Source organism: Rhinopithecus bieti, unplaced genomic scaffold, assembly GCF_001698545.2.
Source record: "Rhinopithecus bieti isolate Rb0 unplaced genomic scaffold, ASM169854v2 scaffold_48776, whole genome shotgun sequence".
NCBI lineage: Eukaryota > Metazoa > Chordata > Mammalia > Primates > Cercopithecidae > Rhinopithecus > Rhinopithecus bieti.
The window spans coordinates 22,175-49,957 of NW_016819196.1; positions in this window are offsets into that span (position 1 = coordinate 22,175).

The following is a 27,783-nucleotide window of genomic DNA, read 5'->3' on the forward strand; positions in this document are numbered from 1 at the left end:
TTATATTATTAAATCTAATAAAGAAGGCATTTTTAGCCCCATTTAATAGATCGGAGAACACAGAGTAAGCAATCTGACCAAGGACATTCCGTAGTCAGTGGTGAGGCTGGTATTTGAAACCAAGTGGGTCTGTCTCCAAAGTTCAGGCTGTTTCCTGTGAACCATGTGGTCCCAGGAGCCCCCTGTTGCTACGTTCAGGGCATGCACAGACACTTTGATTCTTTAAGGTGACTAGAGGGTTTCGGCTATGCTCTCCTATATAGCTATGATGCTTATGACCTACCATCAGGAAAAAATGTCTCATGTTTGGTTGCATTTCCCCTGAATGTGAGCCTCCTGCAGACAGAGACTGGTGTGCCTAATCCTGTACTACCACCACCCTGTGCCCCTCATCCCCATCAGAGGCAGTGGTACTTTGCTGGGCCATATTTTCAAAATGTGTATTAATTTCAGTTGAATTTATTAATGGTGAAGCTGCATTTTCATGAACCCATTCTCATTCTCAGTCCATCTTCACTGTGATCAGCAACTTATTTGTAAGATTTACGTATATGGGGCTGTGGTGCAGCAGGGAGTCCTAGGCCGTGGACAAACAAGGCTTGAGAGCCCCTGGGGGAATGAGCCTCTGGCTTCATTTGATTGTCCTGGTTGTCCATAGACTTCATCTGTGGGTGAAGGACATAAAGAATTGTCAGCCCAGAGCGTTTTCTGTTTTTCTCCCTTCCTGTAGCTCAGGGCACAGTGGACTCCTGTGTTCAGCATCCTCATTGGTGGGCAGGAGACTTCCTCAGCTGATCCAACTCCCTGGGAGTGCACAAAATATGTGTCCTAGTGTCTCAGTGGATGTGGATGGCTGCTTGGGGGTATGCACCATTACAATCATTGTTTAATATTCCAGTGGAGCCACCAATTCAATTATTGGTTGTATTTTTCTAAGTGTAGTCACACATCCCTCAGTCTTTCAGTAGAGGCACTAATCTCACGGGGCTTAAAGAGATTCAGGATGTGTGTAGTGTCAGTAACAGGGTCAAACTGGGCGGGTGGCTACCTATTAACCTTCCATTTTGGCAACCAAATGGCCATACCCAGCACATAAGGTGGGCCCTGGAACCTGTCACTATTAATAGTGTCACTGATACAAGGTGACTAAGCTCATCTAAGTTATTTCAATAACAATATCGCTATTGCTCAACCATAGAAGCAGCCAAATAAGATGTAAAAACTGGGGACCTGTTAGGATTGGGAAGCGGAGAGGGGATGGGAGAGAGGTTAGGGTCAAAAGTCGGTGTAGTGGAAAGAGTTCTGGGCTAAGCAGAGGGGTTAAAGAGCTCTGGGAAAAGCCTCTTGCATTTATGTTGTGCATTCATTCCGGCACACATCATTCATTCATCCAACAAGCGTTTATTTGATTCTTAGGATGTTCTAACCCAATTTTAGGGATTGTGCAGGGATATAAAAGGAATAATATTGCTTGATCTGAAAGTCTAGTTGGACAAGAGCACAAACAGTCATCACACAAGGGAGAACGTGTTATGTGTCCTAAGAGCAGCATGCACTGCAGCGTGGGGAGTGTTCCAAGAAGGGGCAAATTGCTTCAGCAAGAGGAAATCATTGAGGACTTTTCAGAGGATTCTAAGGAAAAGATGTTTGCCTTAAAGAGCAACTAAAAGTGCTCTACAAATAGAGGGTATTATATTTCATGTTCCCTGCCCACAAAAAATGGTCATAACACCATCCCTGGTTGGAGTTGATTGTACACTTTTTACCAGAAGCACTGACCTCGGTAACTTTGGCAAACATCCTTATACATACACAGACACACACACACACACACACACACACAGACACACACACACACACACACACACACACACACACACACACACAGAAAGAGAGAGAGAGAGAGAGGGAGGAACCCCCTGGATGGGGAAAGGGCTGTGCATGTGAGGATGGACCCCTGAGAGAATGTGGCCTCCAGGCTCAGGCTTGGCAGACAGTCCCAGGACTCTGAGGCCATAGTACCTCTGTTCCTGGACCTTCCAGGCTCTAGCTATGGCCAGCTGTGTCCCAGAGTCAGGCTGTTTCGTCATAGAGAAAGTGGGGCAGGAAATGACCAGTCAGCTGTGTCTCCATTTTTCAGATGAGAAGATAAAGGCACAGAGAAGTGAAGGAGCTTGCCTGGGGTGTTGGGATTTGAACCAGTTTCAAGTTTTAATGAAATGTTTTTGTTGGTTTTACCCCAAAGTTCAGCAAAAGATTGGCCAGACCAGAAACTGGATTTTAAAATCCTCTCCCTGAAATGCCCAGTCCTTCTCCTTCCTCAGCTGTTGTGGGTCCTCCCTGTGATCTGTCCCAGCCCCCATCAACACCCAGCTGCTGGGACATAGTAGGGAGGGAAGTCACTGTGCTTCCCTCCCCAGTGCAGGGTGCCATTTACACCCGTTCCACGGTGTGCCCACCCCTCGCAGCTCTTGTCATGGGCCGTAGCTATGTGATTTGTGTGTGATTTGTTTGTTTGTTTGTTTGTTTTTTCTTTTTTTGAGACAGAGACTCGCTCTGTCGCCCAGGCTGGAGTGCAGTGGCCGCATCTCAGCTCACTGCAAGCTCCGCCTCCCGGGTTTATGCCATTCTCCTGCCTCAGCCTCCCAAGTAGCTGGGGCTACAGGCACCCGCCACCTCACCCTGCTACTTTTTGTATTTTTTAGTAGAGACGGAGTTTCACCGGGTTAGCCAGGATGGTCTCGATCTCCTGATCTCGTGATCTGCCCATCTCGGCCTCCCAAAGTGCTCGGATTACAGGCTTGAGCCACTGCGCCCGGCCTGTGTGTGATTGTTGACAGCATCTGTCTCCTCTGCTAGATGGAAAGTTCTGTAAGGGTTGCCTCTGTTTCTCCAGCACAACTGAATGAAAAGTAGTGTCTCCTGTTCAGTGACTTTTAGGCCTTTCCATACAGAAATCCTGCTGCAGAAGCCTATCTGCTTGTCTGGGGAGACAGTCCTACCAGAGAATGGGGTGATGTAGGATCAACCCTCCTCACTGCCAGAAAGATAGGCCCTACCTAGCATGTACACTATTGATCCAGAAGGACCCATCTCAATGGTGGGAGCTGGGCAGAAGAGAGGCAGGGGAAGTGGAGGAAGCCAGGGAGACAGGGCCTTGGGGTGTGGCAGTGTGCCAGACTGATGGCAGAGGGCAAAGCATCCTGCAGAGCGTGGGGCTAGGGTGACCACATGCTAAAATTAGGGAAGGTCCCAGGGAAGCTGGAGGGTGGCCATGCTAAGACGGGAATGACTCAGTGAGACTCAATTTCAAAAACTCGCACGAAACACTTCCTTGGGTGACTTTGAATCACATGCTTCTGTTGTTACTAATTTTTCTGAGAACGTGATTTAGCGCCAACAGCTTTTTTAGAGCAGGGTCTGTTTTATTAAACTAAAAAGGTCATACTGGCTCCTATTGTGTACCAGACATTGGCTTTCCACATATGTTATCTTTTTAATCTTCACAACTGCTTGAGTAATTTATTTTATCCCATTTTTCAGATGAGGAAAGTAAGGCTCAGAGGGATTAAATAGCATCCCAAGGGACTGGGATTTGAACCCACTTTGCCAGACTCCAAGACCTACCAAAGGGTCCAGGACAGGACTGGCTGGATGAGAATATGCCATCAGTTCATGCTTATCATCAACAGACACCTCCACTGTCACCCTAAATCCATCCTCAGTAATAAGTCTTGCACAAACTTGCCTGGGGTGGCCTGGCTGGAGCAGATCCCCTGGCTGGGGTATACTCTGTGGGGTTGCTTCTCAGTGCTGTTCCAGGTAGGCTTCTGTGCCAGCCTTCAGTTCAGGGGGCGCCAAGATCCTCAAGGAAGGTCCTCGCTGGCTCCCAGTTCTGCCTGGCCAGCCTTTCCAAGAGCTCCCCATTCATCAGTCTCTCACTTCCAGAATATGCATTTGGCAGCTGTTTCTCCCTAGGTGGGGTGGGGTAGAAGTGAGGGTAGATGTGAAGGAGTGGGTGGTTCTTGCCAAAAAGTGAACTGGGCTGCTCTAGCTGAGGTTACTTGTAGGAAAATCTTTGAAAAATATTCTTAATCAGATTTGAAATACATCACTCCTAGAGGAGGACTGGGACTCTTTGGACCCTGGGGAGGCACATATCTGGGCTCAGGGTCAGGATCTGGGCACCCCCATCCCAGAAGAGAAAAGTTTCTTTGAAAGGAAGGTTTCAGCTCATAGAACCATGACTGTTACCACTGGAAGAGACCTCGGTTCCCTGCTCTGTGGTGAGTATCATTCCATTTCACTATCATTGCATTTCACAGATGATCCCACTGAGGTAGGGAGGCTGGACCATCCTGACCTCAGGGAATTGAGGAAAACGTGCAGCTTCAAGGACCACTTCCGGGCTAGTGGCAAGAGCATTAGACAGAGACATAGAGAACGAGCCCTGTTTATTCATTAAATTGCCTGGGTTTTTGTCCCGGTAGGATTTGGAGAGAGATTCACTGTAAAATATGAATGGTTCCAATGCATTATTCTCACTCTTTCTGTAAATAAAAAATACATGGCAAATAACCACGTCAGGCCCAGTTGTTTGATGGCCTCTCTCCTGATACTTAATTTCATTTCATGACATAAAATAAGGAGGGCAGTGAGGTGGGGGGAAGCGGACTTTTGTTAAAGTACAGTCTCATTGGTTAACACCTGAGGGGAAATGACTGAAAAGAACTTAATTCAAAAAATGCTTTAGGCACAAAGGAGCTTCTTCCAACCAGTAAAAGTCAGACAGCTATGGAGAGAGAGACATCAATAAATAATCAGCCGGCTTAGACTTTTAAATGGGAATCCCAGCCTCAGCACCCAAAGGTAAATTGCATCTTTTCCACCAGCCTCCAAGCAGGGCTTCATGCTTGTGTGGACTGGGAAACTTTGCTTGTCACAAATGTAGCCTGACCTTTCTTTCTAATAGGATAAATATATCCTGTTCATATATATCCTATATATATCCCACATGTCCCGTTTCATACATATATACGGAGAAAGGAAAAGTGTCCAGTCTTAGAAACCCCAAATGGCACTTTTGTCATCTGGTTTCACTGTGATTTTGGTTTAAGGCAGAAATCTCCTGTGCAAACATCACCTCTTGTAAATAGCTAGGGTGGGGTAGTCTCTGGAGCAGGGGGAGGGAGGTGCCCAGATGCTGCGCCTGAGTCCCTGAGTCCCCCTGAGTCCCCTGAGATATGTGCCTCTCCAGGGTCCAAAGAGTCCCAGTCCTCCTCTAGGAGTGATGTATTTCAAATCTGATTAAGAATATTTTTCTGACCCTGCCCAGAATAACCCAGCCTCTCCTGGACTTGATTTCGATTCCAGGGATGTGGATTTGTCAGCGTGACAAAGGAGCAAGCCCCTTCCTGGGTGGGATTTGAGCTCCACCTTCTGCTCCCTGGCTAGGACCCCCTGCTGCCCAGGACCTTGGTTGACCAGCAGGTCCGGGGGCATCAATCACCATCCACCAGTGTTTTATGAGGCCATTTCTGAACCAAAGAGCCAGCAAGGGGGTTTATGGAGCTGGCTCTTTCTGCCACAAACAGTTTCTTATTGCTTGTCATTTTCTCCCAGACTGTTAACACCTCATCCCTCTAAAAGCAAACTGACCTGTGGGTCTTCCTTGGTGGACAGGGCAAAGGATCCCATGAGCAAAGGCTGTTTCTCTGTCTGCAGAAAGCATATGCTGCCTGGAATTTGGAGACAATGGCAGCTCTACATTCTTCTTCCTTGGCCCTTTGCTGTTGGGGTGGGTGGCTCCTCCCTGTGAGTTAGGGTCCCCATCTCAGAGCAGAAAGGAGGGCCCAGATGGGGATAATGTGAGGTTTTTCTGGGGCTATCTTTCATAAGTGGTACAGTGAGAGAGCCCAGTGTTCTCAGCCCACGGGGACTGCCAGGAAAGGGAGTCTGGAGCCCAGGGGTTTGCCTGCCCTAGTTCACTGGCTAGTCAGAATTGAGATGTGCAGCAAAGGTAAAATACATATGGAGTTTCCCAGACTCAGTGCAAAAAAAGTAAAATAATAATTTTGAAATGTTGATTACATGATGAAATGACAATAAATTGGATATATTGGGTTAAATAAAATACACTATTAAAATAAATCTCATTTGTTTTGTTTTGTCTTTTAAAATGGGGCTATGAAGAAAATTTAAAATTACACAAATGGCTCAAATTATTGAACACCATATGGGTCCTTTCATTATTCAAGGGGAGATACTTACCAAACTAAGATCAGTGTTTCTACCTTGTCATTCTAACATCGTTTTATAATGAAATATATAAATACAAGAAGTATATATAACATAAATTGCAATTTAAAATATAGTGAAATGATCACCTTCCACCATCCAGTTAAAGCAACAGAAAAACCCAACACATTTGAAGGATTATGTTCCCCTCTCTGACCACACCTCTCTCCATCCCTTATCAGAGGCAATTGCCATCTGAATTTGCCCTGCCCTTATTAAATTATAATTTTTATTTTGAGAAATTATAAAAATTCAGAAAGTACCAAGAATCCCTAACAAATACCTGTGTATAATAGTAGAGCATTGATCATTGTTAACAACTTGTCCTGTTTGTTTCTCGTTAAATAAAGTAATGAGGACATTATGAATAAAGCTGGAGCTGTCTTTTAATTGCTGGCCAGATCACTCCACTCCCAGGTGCTCAGTTGTATTTCTGCAGCAAGGTATTAGTGTATCCTCAAATGACAAGTATAAGGTCAGCTACTTAGCTGACACCAGGCCCCAGAGGGTACAGCAGAGATTCTCATGAGCACATACCTCCAAGGAAAAAAATCAGCAGATATAAAAAGTAGCTGCAATCTAGCATGGCCCAATTACTTTATGGAATCATTGTCCTTAGTTGTGGAAAGGCCATTAGAAATCAGTTACAATGGAGGCCAGAGAGGCTGAGTGACTGATATGAAGTCACCAGCCAGGTATGTCAGGGCCTGGACTGAACCTGGGTCTCCCCTCAAGCACTGAACTCAAGGTGAGCTCAGTTGCCAGCCGTGTGAATCGTCTGAATCATGACACACTTCACACTAGAATTTCCAAGATAAGTGAGTGGAACTGGGGACTGAGCTTCCTAGGAGTGGAAGGTCAAGCAGAAAGCCCTTTCAGGTTGTTAGGAAACGTTTTTCAAATATCTGGGTCCACTTCCCTTGACAGGAAGTCCCCGCTGCTCGACATTACACATCTTTCTTGGCTAACGATGGAGCTTCTAGCCATTTCTCTGAAGACAGCAGTGCTCACTGTCTAATCTATAACTGGAGGTGAAGGAACTTCAACTACATTGAAGCCAAGCTTTGTTTACGTCTTCTTTTAAAAAGAAATTCTTACTGTTTGATGACATTATTTTCTTGTAATTCATTTCTGATCTAAATTGAAGTGATGCAAATATATATATTTATATTCCTAACCACCAGGAACATTGTTGAGTTCTAGTTCGTAGAGGTTCTACTGGAGTGATACTCACCAGTGGCCTGACTCAGCCATGCAAGGAAGTCCTACAAAGAGAGGTGTGAGAATAAAAGGAAACTGTTTGCCATATTCTTTCCAGAAGCAGGTAATTGAGAGGCCTGGCCCATGTATGGGTTTGAATCACCTCAGGACTGAAGATGAGAGGCTCAGTTTCACTAACAATAAGAACAGTGACAAATTCCCTGCCCCGTCAAAGCCCTATGGCTTATGCAGATAGAGCCCTCATGTTGAATGTTTGCAAGCTGACTCTTCAATAAGACCATGAGCTACTTGAGACAGGAATTGGGTCTCTGTGTAGCGTATCACATCTACCTCAATGCTCTGCTTAGAGGAAGTGTTTGAAAAAATTTTGTGTGATAAATGATAATAACAATCCAGTTAAGATATACTGCCTTTGTTACGAAAAACTCTCTAACTCAAGGTGGAGCAGGTGAGTTGTGGTATGCATTTTCTTGTTCTGGACAAAGCAAAGCACTATGATACCAAAAGGGGCCAAAATCAACATGGGGGATTGTTTGCTCAGGAGGAGCGGGTGAGCTGGGTAGGGGAAGGCAGGAGGAGAGAAAGAATGCACATGTGCTGCAGAAACCTTGAAACAATCAAAGGCACAAATGCCTCTTTTTTATAAACACGGTGTGAGACAGATGTTTACCCAGGACAATCCAGAGTGTAAAAGCCAGCCAAAGCCGGAGAGATTCATGCTCCATAAACAAGGGATTTCCTGGGGGAAGGAGTGGCAGGTAATGGGTTCTACAAATTTCTCCTCCTGATAACTACATCACAGACCTAGTCCAAAGAGACCGTTCCTTCCTATTGAAAACTTATTTAAATACTGCCGCCTATCTTGGGTGGAATCGCCGTTGTATTGGCTGGCTTAGGCTATTCTCTCAAAGCTTTATGCAACACTCAAGGAAGAAATAGACAGCATGTCTCTGTGGGAGCAGGGGACACACCTTTCAGGGAATTTTCTTCCCAAAATGCGTCAGTAGTCAGCATGTCCCAGTTCTGATCAGTGGCCTTCAAACAAGTAAAGGTTGTAGAGAAAACAAGAGTGGTGCCTCTTTAAAACAGCAAAAATACCATTTGCACAGTGTGGATGCTTTTCAACACATTCATCGTTATGTGATTATTTAAATAAAACAACCATCATGATAAAAGAGACCAACACTACGGTTGCCTTTGCAATGATTGCTATGTTGGTTCCCTCATGCTTATGTTCTCTCTCTGGATTCTTTTCAGGTACAGCAAGGGGGTCAGGAATGGGATCAGGGATTTCAAACACTGGTCCACACATGGCCACAGTTTTCTGTGTGACTTTCGATGAATCAACCCCCCCTTTCTGGGCCTCAGTTTCCCCACCTCTAAAGAGACTGCATTAGATTAAATGAAACTTGATGCTCTGCCTGTTCTGAAATGCCAAGTTCTTTCTCTAGGAATGGGCACACGTTTGTGCCCAGCTCTCCATTCCTATTCACATCTTACCAATACCTTTTTTTTTTTCCTGGGAGGGAGGCAGGTCAGGATTTCTTGCATGAGGTCTTAAAACCAAGCAAATTCTACTGGTCCATTTTCCTCAACGAACTCAGTAAGCCATTCCTGTGTCAAATGTGACTGACTGTGTGAAACCAGCAAACTCCATGTAGTTCAGGCCTCAAGGCAAGAACTGGAGTATTTCATTTCAGATGGCTGAGATTGGCTTCTAGCACCTCCATGGTGTCTAGCCAGCCATTCTTGTCTCTGCAACCAGCCTGCACATCTCTTGGATTCAACTAGCATTTATTGGGCAGCTACTCTGTGCCACACACTGTGCTCAGCACTAGAAACGTAAAGAGAACAACAGCAGGCCTCCTTGAGCTTACAGCCTCGTGCAAAAACAAGGTTCTAAACCAGAAATTCACCCCAATACAAGATCACACAATGTGATGGAGCCTTGGGATGGTGTCTTTAAGAAAATTTTGTGAAAAGCTAAAAGTATTTCTCTCCCATACTTATCTCAGAAAGAGGGTTTGTGGTTGGCAGAAATGGCATTAAGGTCAGTGAGAGGCAGGACTGAGCCTTTGCTTGGAGAATGGCTAAGCTTCCTTCCTCACTCCATGGGGGCCTTTTCACTTTCACACATACCTGAAAGATTCAGGAGCCCCTGCCCTTCAGGTGGGAGGGACCTGGGAGAAATAGCAATGGCCTCTGGACATTTCTGGCATTTTCCATGTGGTCTGCTGCCAAATGTAGTGTGTGATTGGGATGGGAGGACTGAGTACAGCTAGCAAGGTGGTATCTGGAGGGCATAAACAGTGTTTGGGCATGGCCTAGAGTAGACACCAAGGAGGCTGGGAGTGGGGGAGAGAAGGTTCTGCTTTGAGCAGCCCTGGGCCGGCTGGGTTGTCTGGGAGGCAGAACAGGAAATGGCCCCAGGACAGAGTCAGATTTATTCACTGTCTGGGCTTGGTCCCAGCCGGTCCTTTGCTCAGGCTTGGTAAATCCTCCGGTTCTGAAGTCATTTTTATTAGCGATTGCCTTTTTTTTTTTTTTTTTAAGCTTTGAAAATGTGGTTGGACGAAAATGAAATTTCAGATGTGTGTGTCTCAGCATTGATTTTTCTATTTGTAATAACACACCCCAGCATATCTCCTTTGATATCAAGAGGATAAAATGTCCCTAACAGCATGCTCTCCTTTCTGGGGTAATGGATAAAGCCTGTTTATGAGATGTCATTTATTCCACAATAGACAGTAAATAAAAGCCATTTCAAGCTTGGGTTAAATCAAAGCTTGTTCAGGATTTCAGCAGATTTGCAAATCACCTCGGGGACCTTCATCAGTTGCAGTTGCTGTTTTCCTCCTTGCTATTGACTCTCTCCCTCTGTCTGCCAAGCCTCTTTCTATCCTTAGCTACCCTGAGCACCTGACTGATTTGGAAAAAGACAACTGGCCTGGTGAGAGACCTAGCATGACATTAAAAATTCCTTCCCTCAATTTGGGGAATAAAGGCTTTGAAAGACAGTAAGAAATTGAGGTTATATCAACAAAAGCCAGAATGGCAAAGGGAAGGAAAAAAAGTTCGCAGGAAAGTAAGATGCAAACCTGAATTGGAGAAAGCATCTGAAAGGCGGTGGTGGCAGCAGCGGCAGCTCCTTTGAGTCATGTGCAGATTGTATTTCTTTCACTTCCTGGGACCCTGTGCACTGGAGGGAGGGGGAAGAGAAGGGAAGGGGCACCACCTGAGGTGTCCCTGCACTAACCCAGGCTTTTGTCTTGCACATTCGAATTCCTGTCCTCCGATCTGACCTGTAACCCCTACGAAGCCTGGCCTTTGGGACCCACTTAAGTCCCAGGAAGCCGGGTGACCTGTCCCCTTTCCCTGGTCCTTCACAGTATGTTATTTGAGGTCTTTGACACGTTTTATCTCACCTTACTTCTGCGTGTTCTGGAGAGTGAGTATTGGCCTCACAATTGAAATGCAGATTCCTCTGAGGTTTGGGACAAACTTTTAAAGCTAGAAGAGTCAGTCCTGGGCCTCTAGACCAATTTTCTCTTCACTGCCGGAATCCCCTGCATGGCATCCTCAAAGACAGCAGCCCAGCCCCTGCCTTCCTGCCACCCAGAGTAGTGACTGCAGATATGGGAGTCTCTTGGTCTGGGAAATGTCTTCATCTATTAAGCTGAAGTCTTCCATCCTGGAACGCCAGCTCCTCTTCAGATGCCATCCTGCCTCCCAGAGGGAGAGTGAGTGTGCTGTAAGGAGTCCTAGTGTGTGAGTGAGTGTGCTGTAAGGAGTGAGTGTGCTGTAAGGAGTGAGTGTGCTGTAAGGAGTCCTAGCTCCTTACAGCAGCATTTTCCTAGGTGACCTTGGGCCTGTCTCAGCTACCTCAACCACACTCCAGCCAGAGGGCTGATTTGTTTTCAGTTTATCACTTGGCCATGAGAATCAGTACCCCAACATTTCATTGGTTAGTGTAGACCAGAGAAGTGTGTTCAAATATTTCTGTCTTAGGATATTTGTCTCATCATTCCCATTGAATATTTACTGAGTAACAGTTTTGTAGAAAATAATATTCTAGGTCTGCGATAGGTTGTATTATTGTTCAAAATATTTACTGCCACCCCACTGCTCCCCGTTAGTCTGCCTTATGTGGGAGGATTACACATCCTTGTCCCTGTCAACCATGTGACCTGTCTGGCCATGAAATGTGAGCAGAAGTGTCAAAGTGCAGATGAACCACTGAGATTCCATGGGCATCTCATCCACGTGAGTAAGAAACCTCTGTTATTAGAGGCCAGGTGTGGTGACCCATGCCTGTAATCCCAGCACTTTGGGAGGCTGAGGGGGGTGGATCACTTGAGGTCAGGAGTTCAAGACCAGCCTGGCTAACATGCGAAACCCCGACTCTACTAAAAAGACAAAAATTAGCTGGGTGTGATGGCGCAGCCTGTAATCCCAGCTACTCAGGAGGCAGGGAGACAGGAGAGGCAGGAGAATCACTTGAACGCAGGAGGCAGAGGTTGCAGTGAGCTGTGATTGCACCACTGCACTCCAGCTTAGGAGACAGAGTGAGACTCTGTCTCAAAAAACAAACAAACAAACAAACAAAAAACCTGTTATTAGTGAGTTTTAGTAACAGTGAAACCTCTGTTACTAGAAACACTTGGATCATCATAATTAGACTAAGCTGATGAAACAAGGTCCTCCAGGAAATTTCAAGAAATTCTGAGCACATTCTGTGATGTCAGGAAACTTACAGTCTAATTGAGGAGACCCTGTCCAGTGCCGAAAACATGGTGAAAATAGTAAATGCTTCAGGAACTCAAAGGAGGGAGAGGAGGAGGAGCTGGGTGATTCAGGGAGAACTTTCGGAGCATTAACTCAAACTGGATGAGGCTCAGAAACTTCATCCACCTGCAGGACAGCCCTGCTGTCGTGGACTCAGTTCTTCATGTTGAGAGATTAAGAGCTTGGGTATTCCTCAAGCTCTTTTTTTTTTTTTTTTTTTTTTTTTCTTTTGTGACAGTCTCTATCACCCAGGCTGGAGTGCAATGGTGCCATCTTGGCTCACTGCAACCTCCGCTACCCAGGTTAAGGTGATTCTCCTGCCTCAGCCTCCTGAGTAGCTGGGACTATAGGTGCACACCACTAAGCCTGGCTAATTTTTGTATTTTTAGTAGAAATATGGTTTTGCCATGTTGGCCAGGCTTGTCTCGAATTCCTGGACTCAAGTGATCTGCCCACCTCGGCCTCCCAAAGTGTTGGGATTACAGGCATAAGCCACTGAGCCCTGCCTATTCTTCAAGCTCTTAATTCTAATTCTCTCACTTAAGGGTGAGCTAATGAGAGAGCACATTGCATGCACCTAGCATTGTTTCAGGCCTTGAATAACTTTTAATTCAGATAACTTGATAGCGCTGAATCGATGACATCAATAGTAATAGATATTTGAAATAGATGTGCCCTTTTCAGTCTTCTGAAATCAAATTGTGGGAGTAACTGTCTATGGTTCTGTATAAAACCAGTCAGACTGGGCGCAGTGGCTCACGCCTGTAATCCCAGCACTTTGGGAGGCCAAGGCAGACGGATCACTGGAGATCAGGAGTTCGAGACCAGCCTAGCCAACATAGTGAAACCCCATCTCTACTAAAAATAAAAAAAAATTAATGAATTAGCCAGGCATGGTGGCACATGCCTGTAACCCCAGCTACTCAGGAGGCTGAAGCAGGAGAATCACTTGAACCCGGGAGGCAGAGGTTGCAGTGAGCCGAGATGGTGTGAGCTAGACTCTGTCTCAACAAACAAACAAAAACCGGTCTGGATAGGGGCTGGCTCCTAGAAGTGACCAGAAAGGTCCTCAGCAGCTGAAGCCACAGCTGTCCCTTTGTTCCCCCACTCCTCCCGGTCCTTATCTGTCTCATTTAATCAACTCAATAGACTTTTGAGGGAGGTGCTGTTGTTATCCCCATTTTACAGATATAAATACTGAGTCTTAGAGAGAGGTTACAACTCTCACCAAAAAGGATGCATAATCAATCAGTAAGTGTCTGAGCCAGGACTAGGGCAGTGTCCTGCCTGAATCCAGGGCTTCGCCCTTCACCATCCTCTGATGCCTACAACAGTGCAGGCTCTGCCCCGTTGCCCCTGAGAGGGCCAGGAAAGGGGTCTCCCTGGGGGAGCTGTGATGGCAGGGTCTGCAGCTTGGCCATGAGGCTGACTCCCAAAGATGCTGCAGAATAAGCCAGTAGTTAGAGATGCTATAGGAATCATACAGGGAAAAATCAGCAATGTAGGAGAGAAGAGGAAGAAAAGGGGAAGGAGAGACAAAAGGGAGGGGGAAGGCCCCCCAGGTGCCCTGGTGCCTGGAATACTTGCTCTGTGCCTCTGATTTCTCTTGAGTGGTGCCTGGGTGCGCTTTGTTACAGTTAAAGTTGTGTCAGTGGTTTCATTAGAACCCAGGCTTTGATTTATAACCCTCCCTTCAAAAATGTGCTCCTGGCTGAAAACTGGCATCTGAGGTCTTAGGCCAACAGAGCCATTTCTATAGAAGAGTTACAAGGCAAGGGCCAGGAGGGAGGTCCCTTTCTTGAGCCCAGCTTTCCAGCCAGAAATAAAAAGAAGGGGGTGGGGAGTTGTTCAGAATTCAGAAACAGCCTAGATTTCAGAAGGAGTGCTTAAAGGGTCAGTTTCTTCATATGCATGCAGAGACTTTTGTGAAAGTATCTAAAAACTGTTCACAGAAATGGTGCTTTGGAGTAACTCCACCTTGCAAACATCATTATGAAGAATAATCAACAATAATAATGAAGATAATGATCATGGTAGTAAGACTTTCTTGTGGGATGATGCTTTAACTTTATCATGAAGCATCCACGTACATGGTCACACTAATACAGCAGCCCTGAGATAATTGGGAAGAAATTATTATCCCTGTTTTGTGACAAAACTGAGACCCAAATCAGCTGAATGCTATGCTTAGAGGCACCAGCCTCAGTTCAGTGGCCTTCCTGCCCTAGCGTGCCATCTGAACCAGGACTTCCATAAACAAAAAAGCAAAGCAGGTCTGTATACCAGCAGCTCATTTCGATTTTTTTCACTTTTATTTTAGAAGAATATGCATCATTGGAAACAGGTCCCATTTTAAGCCACGTGAGGCTTAAGAAAAATAAATGTGAAAATAAAAGCGCTGTTTAATATGGGTAATATTATTACTATTATTATTGCAAAGAGCCTATTTGGAACTGCCTAAAAACCTAAAGACTGATTAATAGTTTTAGAGCATCAGAAGGTATGCTTTTTTTCCCAGTATAAATTATTCTTTCCCAAATGGTTGAAAAATCATAATCATAATCATTATCATCATCATCATTCCTTCCACTAATTTATTGCTTCACACATAATGTCTCATGAATTAGCACTTTTACTGCTCAAGCATCCCCATTTAACAGATGAGGAGCTGGAGGCTCAAGTGCAAATAGCAAAATGAGCGGGGCTTGAGACTGAAATTTGGATTTTCAACAAGCTTGCCACCTTACCACTCTGCCCCTTATCACACATGCTTTGCTGGGCAAATGCTTTGAAGCCCAAAATTGCACCAGGTCGGAAATTAGAAATAGTTCACCATCAGGAATAGAGCTAATGCGGCCAAAGCAGTCACCGTCAGGACAGACACTCCAATGACAGGCTCCTTGATGTCTCACCAGCACGTTCACTGTACATGGGATCCTCAGCCCTGTCTCAGTCCCTCCCGCTGTAGCCCTATCCCGTAAAGGCCTGCCCCAGGGGCTGGGAGCCAGGCAGAGCTTCGTCCCTCCCACTGAGCAAGACTTGGGCTGTCACTGTGCTGTTATTTATGAGTCTCCCTTCCCCAATGAGTGGCCTCGAAGGGGCCCATCCTGGGCCTGCTGTCTGGCCAGACTTGTCACACGTCATTAGATGTTTGGTTGCCACTGACCTCTCTGCCGTCTGGCTGAGTGGCCTCAGGGTAAGGAGAGGCAGGCAGCAGCTCCTCATGCAGCCCCCGAGTCTTTGTGGCACTCAGGACATGGAAGGGTTTCAGAACTGTTGTGCTAATCTACTAAGGGGAAGACAAAACTGGAAAATAATCTCTTAAAGAGAGGGGCTGTATTTAGAGCTTCTCACTCTTGGCACTACTGCCATTTGGGGCCAGATAATTCTTTGTTGCCTGAGGCTGTCCTGTGTATGGTAAGATGTTGAGCAGCATCCCTTGCCTCCTCCCTCTAGATGCCAGTGGCACCCCTGTCCCAGATGTGACAACCAAAAATGATGTCAGACATTGCTGAATTGTCCCCTGGGGGAGGAGAAAATCACCCCCTTTGAGAACTGCTGGGCAGCTCTAAAGGTAAGACAAATTGGGCAGTGAGTTACTGAGCTATGACCATGGCAGGCATGCATGTCCCCTGAACAATAACCATTTCTGGGACAGCATAAACAGATGGCAAATATTTTATGAACACCGTGTTGCCTAATCATTGCAACCATTTATTGTATCATTGGAATTCCTGCCCCCACTTCGCAGATGAGGAAACTGAAGTTTAGAGAGGGAAAGTGATTTTCTTGAGGCCTGAGAAGTGAGAGCTAAGCTAGGTTTAAAATCCAGTTTTGTTGTTGTTGTTGTTTGGTTTTGTTTTGTTTTGTTTTGTTTTTGTTTTTGAAGTCTCCTGCACATTGCTGCGGCCTTGTGTCCTTGTTCTCAGTGTAAGGGCTTGGCAAACATGGCACGTGGGGCCCTGAATGTTTTATGATGGCATACTGGACCTGTGGCAGAGGATGCTGATTTCGTGTCCTCCCGCTATTTCCACTATGTTACTCAGGGCCTCTTTTTCCCCACAGCCCATCTTCCCCAGAGCTCCCCTTTCTGTGCCCTGGAGCAACCCCTTTGCACCATAACAACATCTGACCCACAGGACCCAGGGTGGTGGGAGAAAGTTAGAACCCCTCCCAGGGATGCCTACATTGTAAAAGATCCTTAGGGAGAAAAATTAAACCAGTGCACTCTATGACATTTCAGTCACTTTACTAGGTTGGTGTAGAACTCGCTGGGTGGGGTATTGTAGAGCCCTTTAAATCAGTCTATAAGCTAGGAGATTCCATCTCTATAAAAGTGAAATATTTGAATTTTAAAATATAGGAAAGTGGTCAATTGGTTGCTACTGCTATTTTAACAATTGCATGTAAGTCTTTAATTATAACTTGCCTTAAACCCTCTCTAGAAGTAAGTGACAAATTCGTGAATATCTTCTGTGCTTATTAAGTAAAACAAGCCTATTCCCAGAGTGCCTGTCCCCAGATTTGTTTTGTAGAATCTGGAGTAGGCATTAAGTTATATATAAGCCAGTAAAGTGGTCCAACCACACATATAAATTGTACGACCCTGAATTCTTCTTGACCCCTTTCCCTGAATTGCATGCCCCCTTGCTGTCTTGCAGGCCAAGAGGTCCCCAGTTGGTTCTGCTCTGGTGCAAGTTGTGGCTAAGGGTCTGGCTGATGGACTCACCTAGATTTCTTGGGCTTCTTCCCTTCAATATGGGTGATTTATCTGAGTTTCAGGTTCCACCAGCAACTCTTGCCTCCCTGATGTTGTTAAACAAATCACTTCCTTTGCCAAATAATTAATTTGATGACATTTCTAATTTCTGCTTATCTTCCCTTCAAGACATGCAAACTTAATTTTATGACCCCTGTTCCAAAGGAACACACAGCCCAGAAAGGTCATTAGATGTACAGGTAGAGTCAGGAAGGCACAGATGTTTGCACTGGAGGAATACTAGGAAGCTGGCAGCTGGCAGCCCTTTCTGCTTTTTCCAATCCACATTATTCAAGACAAGGGTTTTTTGTTGTGGTAAATCTATATTTGAGGTGAAAATTATTGCCAGCCTTATTTAGAAGGAAGGCTGAATGCACTTCCCAAAGCCAAAGAGGAGAAAGGACCATTCGTGGATTCCTGGATTGTATGAGCTATGTCATCTGGGCAGGCTGCAAGGAGGACGAGGATTGTAGGCTAGGCTGGGGGTGGTGTGCTTACACAGATAGAGGGGAGAGAAGGTGCATTCAAGGCGAAGCCATGAGGGTGGACGGTGTTGGTGGGGGGCGTAGGTACTAATGGAAGTAGAAGCACAGGGTATGTTTCAGGGGTGGTGTTTGGCTGTTAGATTTGATTGTGATCAGCTGGAAGGCTGTCACAAGTCCCGAATGCCAGGTGAAGCAGTGGAAACTCTATCTGTGTTCCCTTCAGGAGAAGCAAAAGGCAAAGCCTCCTTCAGCCCTTTCTCATCCCATAACTTCTGCTTGCCACGAGACCCCAAGATGCTGCAGCAACCAGAGGGGCCACCTGGATCATCAAGTAAACATGTGATTTAAATAAGTAGAATTTTATAATTCATAATTGTGATATTTTTAAAATGTTTTAAGATGATGCTAGTAGCATCATCTTCTTGTGCTGTTTCGTATACAACTTTGTACACTTCCTCTTCATTTATTTGGATCCCAGCCTTGTGAAATGGAAGGAGATGAACAAGCATGTGTGGATGAGGCAGAAATGGTGGAAGTAACCAAAGCCCAGAGAGATGAGACCACCTGCCCAAGACCACAAAGCCGATCACCTGTGGGTCTTGGAACCTGTAGCAATTGCCTGTTACTTGAATGTCAAGCTTATAGGGACAGCCCCAGATGTTGCTAGAAGGCAGAATCCAGGAAGCTTTAGGCCATGGTAGCTGTCACCGCCTACAGCCTTCGGTCCAGTTCCCTGGTAAAACAGACACCTGTGGGCACCCACAGCACCCTGGGTCTGGGAGAGGGGGGCAGGTGGTCATCCGGAGCTGAAACCCCATCAGCGGAAACACTCCACATAAAAGGGAGCCAGGGAGGCCAATTTCCATTTTCATTGGAGTGGCTGGTGCTTAGTAATCCAGAAGCTTTATTTAAGGGCTGACCTTTGACCGGGCCTGTCACTCCAGTGGCAGGCGCCTGATAGTCACTAGAAATCAATAGCCGGCATGAAGGTCACTTCCTAGAAAAACTGGGGCTATCAACGTGTCAGTTCCAATGAAAGATTATAACCAACCAGCAGAGAAGTTTATCTGTGGCTGAGAGCTTGTCTGAGCTGGGCTTGTTGTAGGCTGTACACATACACATGTGAGTACCTATGTGTGAGTGAGCAAGTGTGCATGCACGTAGAAATGTGTGCATCTATGAAACAAAGCATGCATGCGCAGGAGAGAATGTGTGTGTGCTTTTGTGTGGATATGCATGTGCATGTGGGTGCAATCAGTGTGGATAGGTGAGCAGGTGTATTTAAGTGCAGATGATAATGTGTGTAAGAGAGTTGTGCTTCTGTGTGTACATGCATTTTCATGTAAGTTTATGTATGTGAGTTAGTGCTCACATGTGAACATGTTAGGCACACATGTATGTGCATATGTGTGGTTGGGTGTGCAGATGCCCATATGTTTGTGTATAAGGGAGTAAATGTGCATTTGATAGTATGTGTACATCTTACCTGGCCTAGAAGGCCTGAAATACTTTGGCCCCTGTCTACTCATCCAGTCTCACCCCCAGATCCTCTCCTCCCTTCCTTACTCCACACTGGTCCCTCACTGGGTTCCTTCCTCTTCCCTGGGGATATGAACCACATCCTCTCAGGGTGCTGGTACTTCACGGCTTGCTGCTTCCACCAAGCAATGTCTCTTTCTCTCTCGTCCTGTCCTGCCCCTTTCCTACCATTTGGTTTTTAAATGAAATGCTGGCCTCTTAGAATTACATTCCCAGCCATCCTGAAGGTGTTCCTCCATGTGTTTCCTCCATGGAATTTACAACAACATGTGGGGATCTCAGTTTAGTGAGTTGTTTGTTGTCTGCCCCCTCACAGTCCCCCTTTCCATCTCTGCATGGCTGAGCTCTCACTGAGGTATCCAGGGATCTCGCAAGTGTCTGACACCTCCCAGGTGCTGACTCTTTGGCCTCTTTTCAGACAAGGACAATTTCATCTGCTGAGGAATTCTACACTAGTGCTGTGAACTTCACCTCTTTGGGCCTCAGTTTCCTCATGTGTAAAATGGCAATACCTGCCCTGTCTACACCATAGAATCAAATGAAATAAATACGGTAAAAACCTCTTGGAAAGCATGAACTTCCAGGGCCCTGTCACATATTTTCATTTGGTTAAGGGCTGTTACTACTCAGAAAGAGAAGTGCAGAAATGGGTGTCAATGATAAGCCAAGGAATTCCAAACAGATCACAGAATGGTTTTTTTCCCTGTCACTAATTCTACTTAGAGGCACTGGCAAATCCTGAGACCTTCTCAGGGCTCTATCAGCCAGGATCTTCATTTACTGTCTGGATACCTGTTTCTGGAAGGCATCCTAATCTCTTCCTTTCATAAATGAGTCTGTCTAGGGAGAGTGAAGGGTATACTTCCCCTCAAAGAAAGAGAAAAGCAATATAAAGAATTAATCAGTGCTACCCAAAGAAGATGGTTTGTTCCATGTAGTTGCCATGGGAACCTGGAGCTGTATACCAGGGCTGCCTGAGCTCTGTGTTAAGTGGCTCTAGACTATGATTTGGGAGCTGGAATCTTGTCTCCACCATACCACTGCTGAGCTGTGGGACCTCCTGTCATCATTGCCTCACTTCTTGGGCCTCAATTTCCTCATATATAACATTAAGGAATCTAAAAGATAGAGAATCTCTGGTCCCTTCCTGCTTTGCATAAGTAAAATTCCAAGTCATGTGTCCTATCTGGGTCTCAGTTTTTCTGTCTATTAAGCAGGAGTTGCCTCTTGTAAGTGGTTGAAGGGAAGGGGTAGAAAATGAGAGCCGGGGTCAAATGTAAGTTGTGTCTTCTGGCTTCCAGAATGGTATCTCCTCAGTAAGATAAAGCCTTATGAAATTAATTCTATAGGCACAAATTCCATTATTTTGTTCATTTATTCACCAAACCTGCAATGAGCAACTGCAGCATCATGGTGCCAGGCATGATGAAAGAAGCTGAGGGTTTGGAGGTGACAAAATGCAACCTCTGCTTTCAAAAGCCCAGGGTCTCATGCAGGAGACAGGGAGATAGCTAATTTCAAAGCAAGGAGGGACAGGCTGTAACCAAGGTCAGTAATGAGTGAGTGACAGCACTTTTGAATCTCTCCTTCAGGGTCATCCCTAAGTGCAGAGTGAGGAGATGACCCACCCTTCTGCCCCTCAATGCCATCCTACATCTGAAATTCTTCTTAAGGGCATGGTGGAAACCCTTAACTTTGAGATGAGCCCAATACCAGCGCTAACATATGAAACCATGGAGTTGACACTGGACGAACCCCCAGGTTTCATTTGAGAGGACACTGGAGTTCAGGGTGGAAGAAAGGCCTGCCCAAGGTCACACAGCCCAGAGATCCTGGCCTGGGAGCCACAGCTGCTTTCTCTGCTCCACACTGGATTTAGAGGTTGGATTCCAGGCAGTTTCCCAGTTCCTAGTCCCACTGGGTGGGAAGTCAACACTCCTGGTTCTCTCAATGATCTGAAATCACATGCAGAAATCCACTCCTTAGTCACAAAGAGAAGTTAGTGGAAGTGTGTTTTGTTCCTAGTCACCGTCCTGGACAGCTGTCAAGTGGAAAGCCTTCTGATTAACTCATATTATAATGTAATTGACTGCTAAGTTCCCTCCTGTGATAACTGTGTACTGGATAGTGGTCAGGGAAGAAATCCTTCCTATTAATTCCCAGTAAGATGTGAACCACTGACAACTAGCTCTCCAATTGTATTGTCAAAGAGAGTGCCTGGAGGTTCAAAACGTTCATAATTCCTTTCATTTGTTTGACAATTATAGTTTTAGAACTTTTGCTCAAATCTGGGTTTAGTCACTTAGGAGTTTTGACCTTATTAAAGTTATTTAACCTCCCTGAGCCTCAGTTACCTCACTGGGAAAATGAAGATCATAATTAGACCCCAAAATATCAGGTGAGAATTAACTGGGCTCACAGCATAGCCTCTGACTGATTATAGGTGCTTAATAAATGTTAGTTCCTTTTGAAAGATGGAAGTTGCCACCCATGGAGATTTTAAAACTTGCTCAAGAGCACTGCTGGTGAGAGTTGGGTCAGAAATAGCAGTTCAGAAGCTTCCAGTAGCGTTGCAAAGTCCCTCCTGGCAGGACATCAGCATTGGTCTCGTTCATTGCTACATGTCTGAGGCCCATGGCTGGGTACTAGGGATATGGGCAGTATGGAGAGGCTGGTGGGCAGGGTACTTGGAGAGTGGTGGCTGCATGGGAGTAGTCACAGAAAATCACTGCTCTGGGGGTCGTCAGCAGACTCCATCACCGTGGCCAAGCTGGGGAGATGAGGGTGGTTTGAGGTGTGGGCAGAGGCAGAGGCAGAGGTGTGTGGCATTGTTGATGGGCCAGGTCAGCTTGGATGGGGTCTCTTGGCATGCACCTCTCCCAAGGGATGTGAGAGTTGGCCTCTGTGGGGAAAGAGCTGGACTATCTGTCACCTGTTTGCTCAGGGCACTGTGCCCTTGTGTGAGAGGCAGCTGATGGCCACAGGCCCTCTGCAGCCTCCAAACCTGGGAGACAAAGAGGGGAAGGCTGACTCCCTCTTGGTGAGGGGCCAACTTCTTCTAAGTCAAGGAGGCTGGGGCTGCCACCACCTGACATCAGCCATGGGGACTGGTTTACTCGGTCACGTCTTCAGAGGACTGGCCTCGGAAAGCAGCATGGCTGGAAATCCTGCTGTAAAGCACAGACTTCTGCTGTGGAGTCCAAGTCTGTCCAGGTTTTCATGCAATGGGTTTGCTAAAAATGGGACCTATTGTTTTGTCACAGAAACCCAGGCTAAGGACTCATAGCAGACAAAAAGAAATTGATTTCATTATGAAAGTTAAACATGCCCATTGCAAAGGATATAGAAAATACAAGAAAAGTGAAATGTTAAAATCATGCACAGTGCCATCCCAAACTCGTACTAAAATTCTATGTATTAGGTTGGTGCAAAAGTAACTGCGGTTTTGCCATTACTTTTAATGGCAAATTAAAAGTTTATTCCCTTTGACGCAATATTGGGACTCTAATTAAAAGTAACGGCAAACTCGCAAAACCTAATATTTTCTTCTACCATTTTTTCCACATACATTTTTGCAGATGTCATCTTAGTTTGTTTCCTGCCATTTTGTCACATGCATAAACATATTTTAAATTATTATAATATGCTTATATATTTCCTTTGTTTACTCTATTTTTCCCCCAACATTCTACTTTGAAAAATTGTAAACATGCAGCAAAGGTAAAAGAATTTTACAGGCGCCAGTCACAGTGGCTCATGCCTGTAATCCCAGCATTTTGGGAGGCTGAGGCAGGTAGATCACGAGGCCAAGAGATCGAGATCATCCTGGCCAACAACCTGTCTCTACTGAAAATACAAAAATTGGCTGGGTGTGGTGGTGCGCATTGGTAGTCCCAGTTACTCAGGAGGCTGAGGCAGGAGAATAGCTTGAACCCGGGCAGCAGAGATTGCAGTGAGCTGAGATCGCACCAGTGCACTCCAGCCTGGCAATAGAGTGAGACTCCATCTTAAACAAAAAAAAAAAAAATAAAGAACTTTACAGGCAACACCATGTAGACTTAGCCATTATCACCTTTTCTTTCTATAGATAATTATTAAGGGTTCTATGTATGCTGGTCTCTTGTTAAGTGTAAGGATTCAGTGGTTGATAAAACAGAGTCCCCACCCTCATTAATCAGAGTACCTAGTGGGGAGGCAGACAGACAGACCACATACTTATTTTTACATAGGAAACATATCCAAGGTGAGTGGGGCCTGGGAGAAGGGCCACCTCAGGCTGACTGGTGTTCAGAATGAGACCTAAGCACCTTTTTGCTGGCAGATAAGTTTTCTCTCTTTCCCTCTATAATATGGGGTCTTGATTCAACTTCTTGAAGTCCCAATATTGCATCAAAGGAAATGAACTTTTTAAAAACCAGGATACATGCTTTTTGCCAGGGTGTTTTCCAAAACAACTTGCGTTGAAGTGTTGCATTCTGTCTGAAAGGTGATTGAAGGAGTCCGTGCCTTCCCTTTGGGCTCTGTGTTGGAGCCAGGCTGCCCAGGTTTGAACCTGAGTTTTACTGCCTTATTCCCTAGGTACCCCTGGGAAAGTTACAGGAGTTCTGAACTACAACAACTTTCCTCATGTGTAAAACGGGCATTCACCAACACTCACTGATATGGTTGGGATGTTTATCCCCTCCAAATTTCATGTTGAAATGTGACCTCCAATGTTGGAGGTGGGCCTGGGGGGAGGTGTTTGGATCATGGGGGTGAATCCCTCATAAACAGCTTAGCGCCATTCTTTGGTGATGAGTGAATTCTCGCTCAGTTAGCTCACAAGAGATCTGGTTAAGAGTCGAGGGCCTCCCTCTCTGCTCTCCTGCTCTGTTTCTCACCATTTAATGCACTGGCTCTCCCTTCACCTTCTGCCACAATTGTAAGCTTCCTGAGGCCTCACCAGAAGCCAAGCAGATGCTGGCACCATGCTTCCTGTACAGCCTGCAGAACGGTGAGCCAATCAAACCTCTTTTCTTTATAAATTACCCAGCCTCACATGGCAGTGGCACCTATAATCCCAGCTACTCAGGAGGCTGAGGCAGAAGAATCGCTTGAACCCGGGAGGCAGAGGTTGCAATGAGCTGAGATCCGCCATTGCACTCCAGCCTGGGCAACAAGAGCAAAACTCCATCTCAAAAAAAAAAAAAAAAAAATTACCCAGCCTCAGGTATTTCTTTATAGTGAGACAAAACAGACTAACACACTTACCTTGTAGAGTTGTCGTGAGGTTGAAATGAGTTAAGATTAAGTAACACCCACCTTACAGACTTGTTGTGAGGATGAAATGAGTTACTTTATAAATAGGGCTTAGAACAAAGGCCGGCACACAGGAGTGCTCTATCACCATTGTTACCTGTAGGATGAAAGCTCCAAGAGGACAGGGGTTTGTGCTCAACCTTCCATTTCCATGGTCATGGAGCCTGCTTAGCTGATAAACACTCAAGGGCAGGATATGAAAGCCCCTTGACTTGGGAGAGCCCCTGGTGCCACTTCCTGTGAAATAGAAATTGAACCCATGTGTATTAAAAGTGAAGATCCTATGTTATTTCCTCCAGCAGTGTTCAGAGTCCACCACCTCCATGCAGAGCCCATGGTTCTGTCCTAGGAGGACACTGAGCACACACAGAATTAGACTGTGATGGCAGAAAGCATTAGAGCAACCCCAGCCCTGTACCACATTAACCCCTCAGCCCACTTCCTGCCCCAGCCCTGCTGCGGTGGAAGGGAGAGAAAGAAGCAGGGGTGGAGGCAGGGAGGGCTTGCTGAGTGCTTTCTTTGTGCCAGTCCCTTCATATGTGCTTTCTGCTACTGAATTACCTCCAAGATCCTATGAGGATGCAGTGACAGATGAGAAAACTGAGGCTCAGGGTGGCAAAATAACAGCAAGCCTTAATATGTCAGTAAGCGCTCCCCTACGGCAGACAGGAGAGAGGAGGAAAGAGAAAATGGCTTGTCTGGCCCACAGTAGGACACCAGAAACCAGAGAGGTGGGGGACCTGCTGCCTGTTGGAGGAGAGACCCTGCCAGAGGTGGAGCAGAGACCCCGCACTACTGAAGAAGCCCACAGGAGAGGATGTGGCAGCTCCATCCGCCCTGGAAACCGAAGGCACGGGCAAGTGCCAGAGAAATAGGCATGAGAGGCCACCTGGGGAACCTTGGCACTTAAAGCCCTCACTTTCTCTGGAGGTGTACACAGGTGAGTGGCAGGTACAATACCTGATTCCACCTAGATCTTTGGGCAAGGAAAGTCTGGTAGGGGTGAGCAACCACTGCGTCAGAGGCCCACTTAGTTCCTCCCAACAAACCCACACAAATGCCACTCTTGGGCAGGGTTGGCAAACCTTTCTGGACTGTGCCTCAGTTTAAGACACACTTCTCACACTGTGACCAACCACACATGTATATGTGTGCATGTGTGTGTGCATGTGTATGTGTATACACAGACATAACTGAAAGGAGTTTCCTGACATAATCCTTCACTTTACCAAGTGTGATGCATCCCAGTATTTTCCACCATTTGCTTCTATTCCTCTCCTCTCCACTCCTCGTCTTCCTGGTCTCAGCCCATTAAACTGATTTCAGAATGCTGAAGTTTGACGTAGAAAACAGGTGCAACCAGGATAGAATCGAGAGTGTTGTGATGCTTGCAGACTGCGTGAGCTACACGGAGCTCAGAAAAGAGAGATTAGAACAGGTGAACAGGTTGCAGCAACCCAGGAAGGCTTTTGGCAGAGGAAGCAACTAGAGCTTGATCCAGAAAAGTGGCTGGCTCTGTTCAGTTTAACAGACTTTTCTAGATCTATGTGCCAGGCTCTGTGCTTTTACAGACAGGTCCAGGTTGAATGGGGGAGGGGAAAGAAAGACATTGAACACACAACTACATAAATAATTTAGTTATAGTTGTGGTAAGTAATGAAGATTAAAAAGTATACGATGTCATGAAATAGAATAAAAGGGGTCCTAATATAATCTTGGAGATCAGGGAAGGCTTCCTGAAGGAGGCAACATTTACGGGGACATCCAAAGGATGAAGAGGAGTGAGCCAGAACCCAGAGGAAGACAATAGCTTTTTAAGCAAGGGCCGGGCACATTCAGGAGGCTATCTGGGGAGATTAGTGACATTTAGAGAACCATGTACCTTCCTTTTGCTAGAGCAGTCGGATCAAAATGCCGGAAACCTTGTCTTCTCATTCTTATGTCTCTATTACCTAGGTGGATGCTCACTCAGTGTTTGTGGAACCCATCACTTTCTGGATTTGGGTAAAGATGCCCTGTAGCTCATATACATCACTGCAATGCGCAACACAGGGAATGGCTGTAAACGCGGGGTGGATCCAGCTGGTGGGACTCCCTCTAAGTATTATCATCAGAGTAAGTCGGGTCTGAAGACACGCTATCCACACAGCATTTACACATTTTCATTACCTGGGTCTGGTGACCATACGACCCAGCTTGCCCCGGACAGTCTCAGTTCACTCCTGTGGCTCCAGCATGATCCTGCCTCATTTCACTTTCAGACAGGTCCCAGTTTGGACAATAAATTATATGTGTATCTATAATAACTCTGGGCCACATAGAAATATCCTGGTAGCATGACAGATGTATCCAAAGGTGCCACATTGAAAACGGATGTTCTATTTAATGAGTTCCCAGTTCCTTGGGGGTTTTTAGCCCCTCAGCCTCTACTGGAAAGTCTCCTCCCTTTCCAGAGTTGTCTCACTCCCTTTAAAGCCAACTTACTCTATTTCCACCTTGGCACACTTGAGTTCAGTGACAGGACAATATTTTTAAGTCTTCCCTTGGGCAGAAGGATGGCATGGGAAAAGGACAGGCATCTTGGGTTACCTGGATGCAAGTCTTGGTTCTGCCATTCCTGGTTCATCGACCCGAGTAAGTCCCTTCACCTGCCTGGACTTGCTGTTTCCCTTTGTTAAATGGAGATAATAAACACCCCATCCAGTTCCCTGTGTCACAAGGGTGAGGTGCTCTATATTAAGGCAAAGAGGAAACATTGGATGTCACAGAATGGGACCTCTGGCTATGATTTGGAGATACTGACAAGGGGGAAAGGTGGCATACTAATCAGACTAATAATAATAATGCTTTAAAACATCAGGACCTTCCCCTAGGATGCTGTTCTCTGTGGAGGAGCCTGCGCCTTTCTGCCACCCAACAGTGACTGCCACAGCCAGGATTAAGCCAACTGTCAGCAAAGAAGGAGGAAGATAAACCCTGTGTGCAGACGGAACGGGGGATGTGTGGGCTGAGGGCACAGAATGTTTCTTCAGCCACCGCAGGAAGCAGCAAGAATACAGAATTCTGGTTGCCTCTGACAATTTTTCCTTTTTTTTTTTTTTTTTTTTTTTTTTTTTTTGGAAGCTGGAGATCCCTGTGCCAAGCCCTCAAAGCAGCCCCGACTTTCCGTGCAATAAAGCAGCAGTGAGAAAGGCTCAGAGTAATTAAGTGGCTGACGCACAGAAGAAGCCGTTACAAAGAATTGACTAAATTGCCCATTCATTAGCAGCTCGGCATGGAAGGAGAATTACAAATAGACGGCGGAGCCCGCAGTAATTCAATCTAACCTTGTACTTACAGAAAACAATGAGATAATGAACAGAAAAATTACCAGGCACATATTGTATTTTGTTAAAGGGG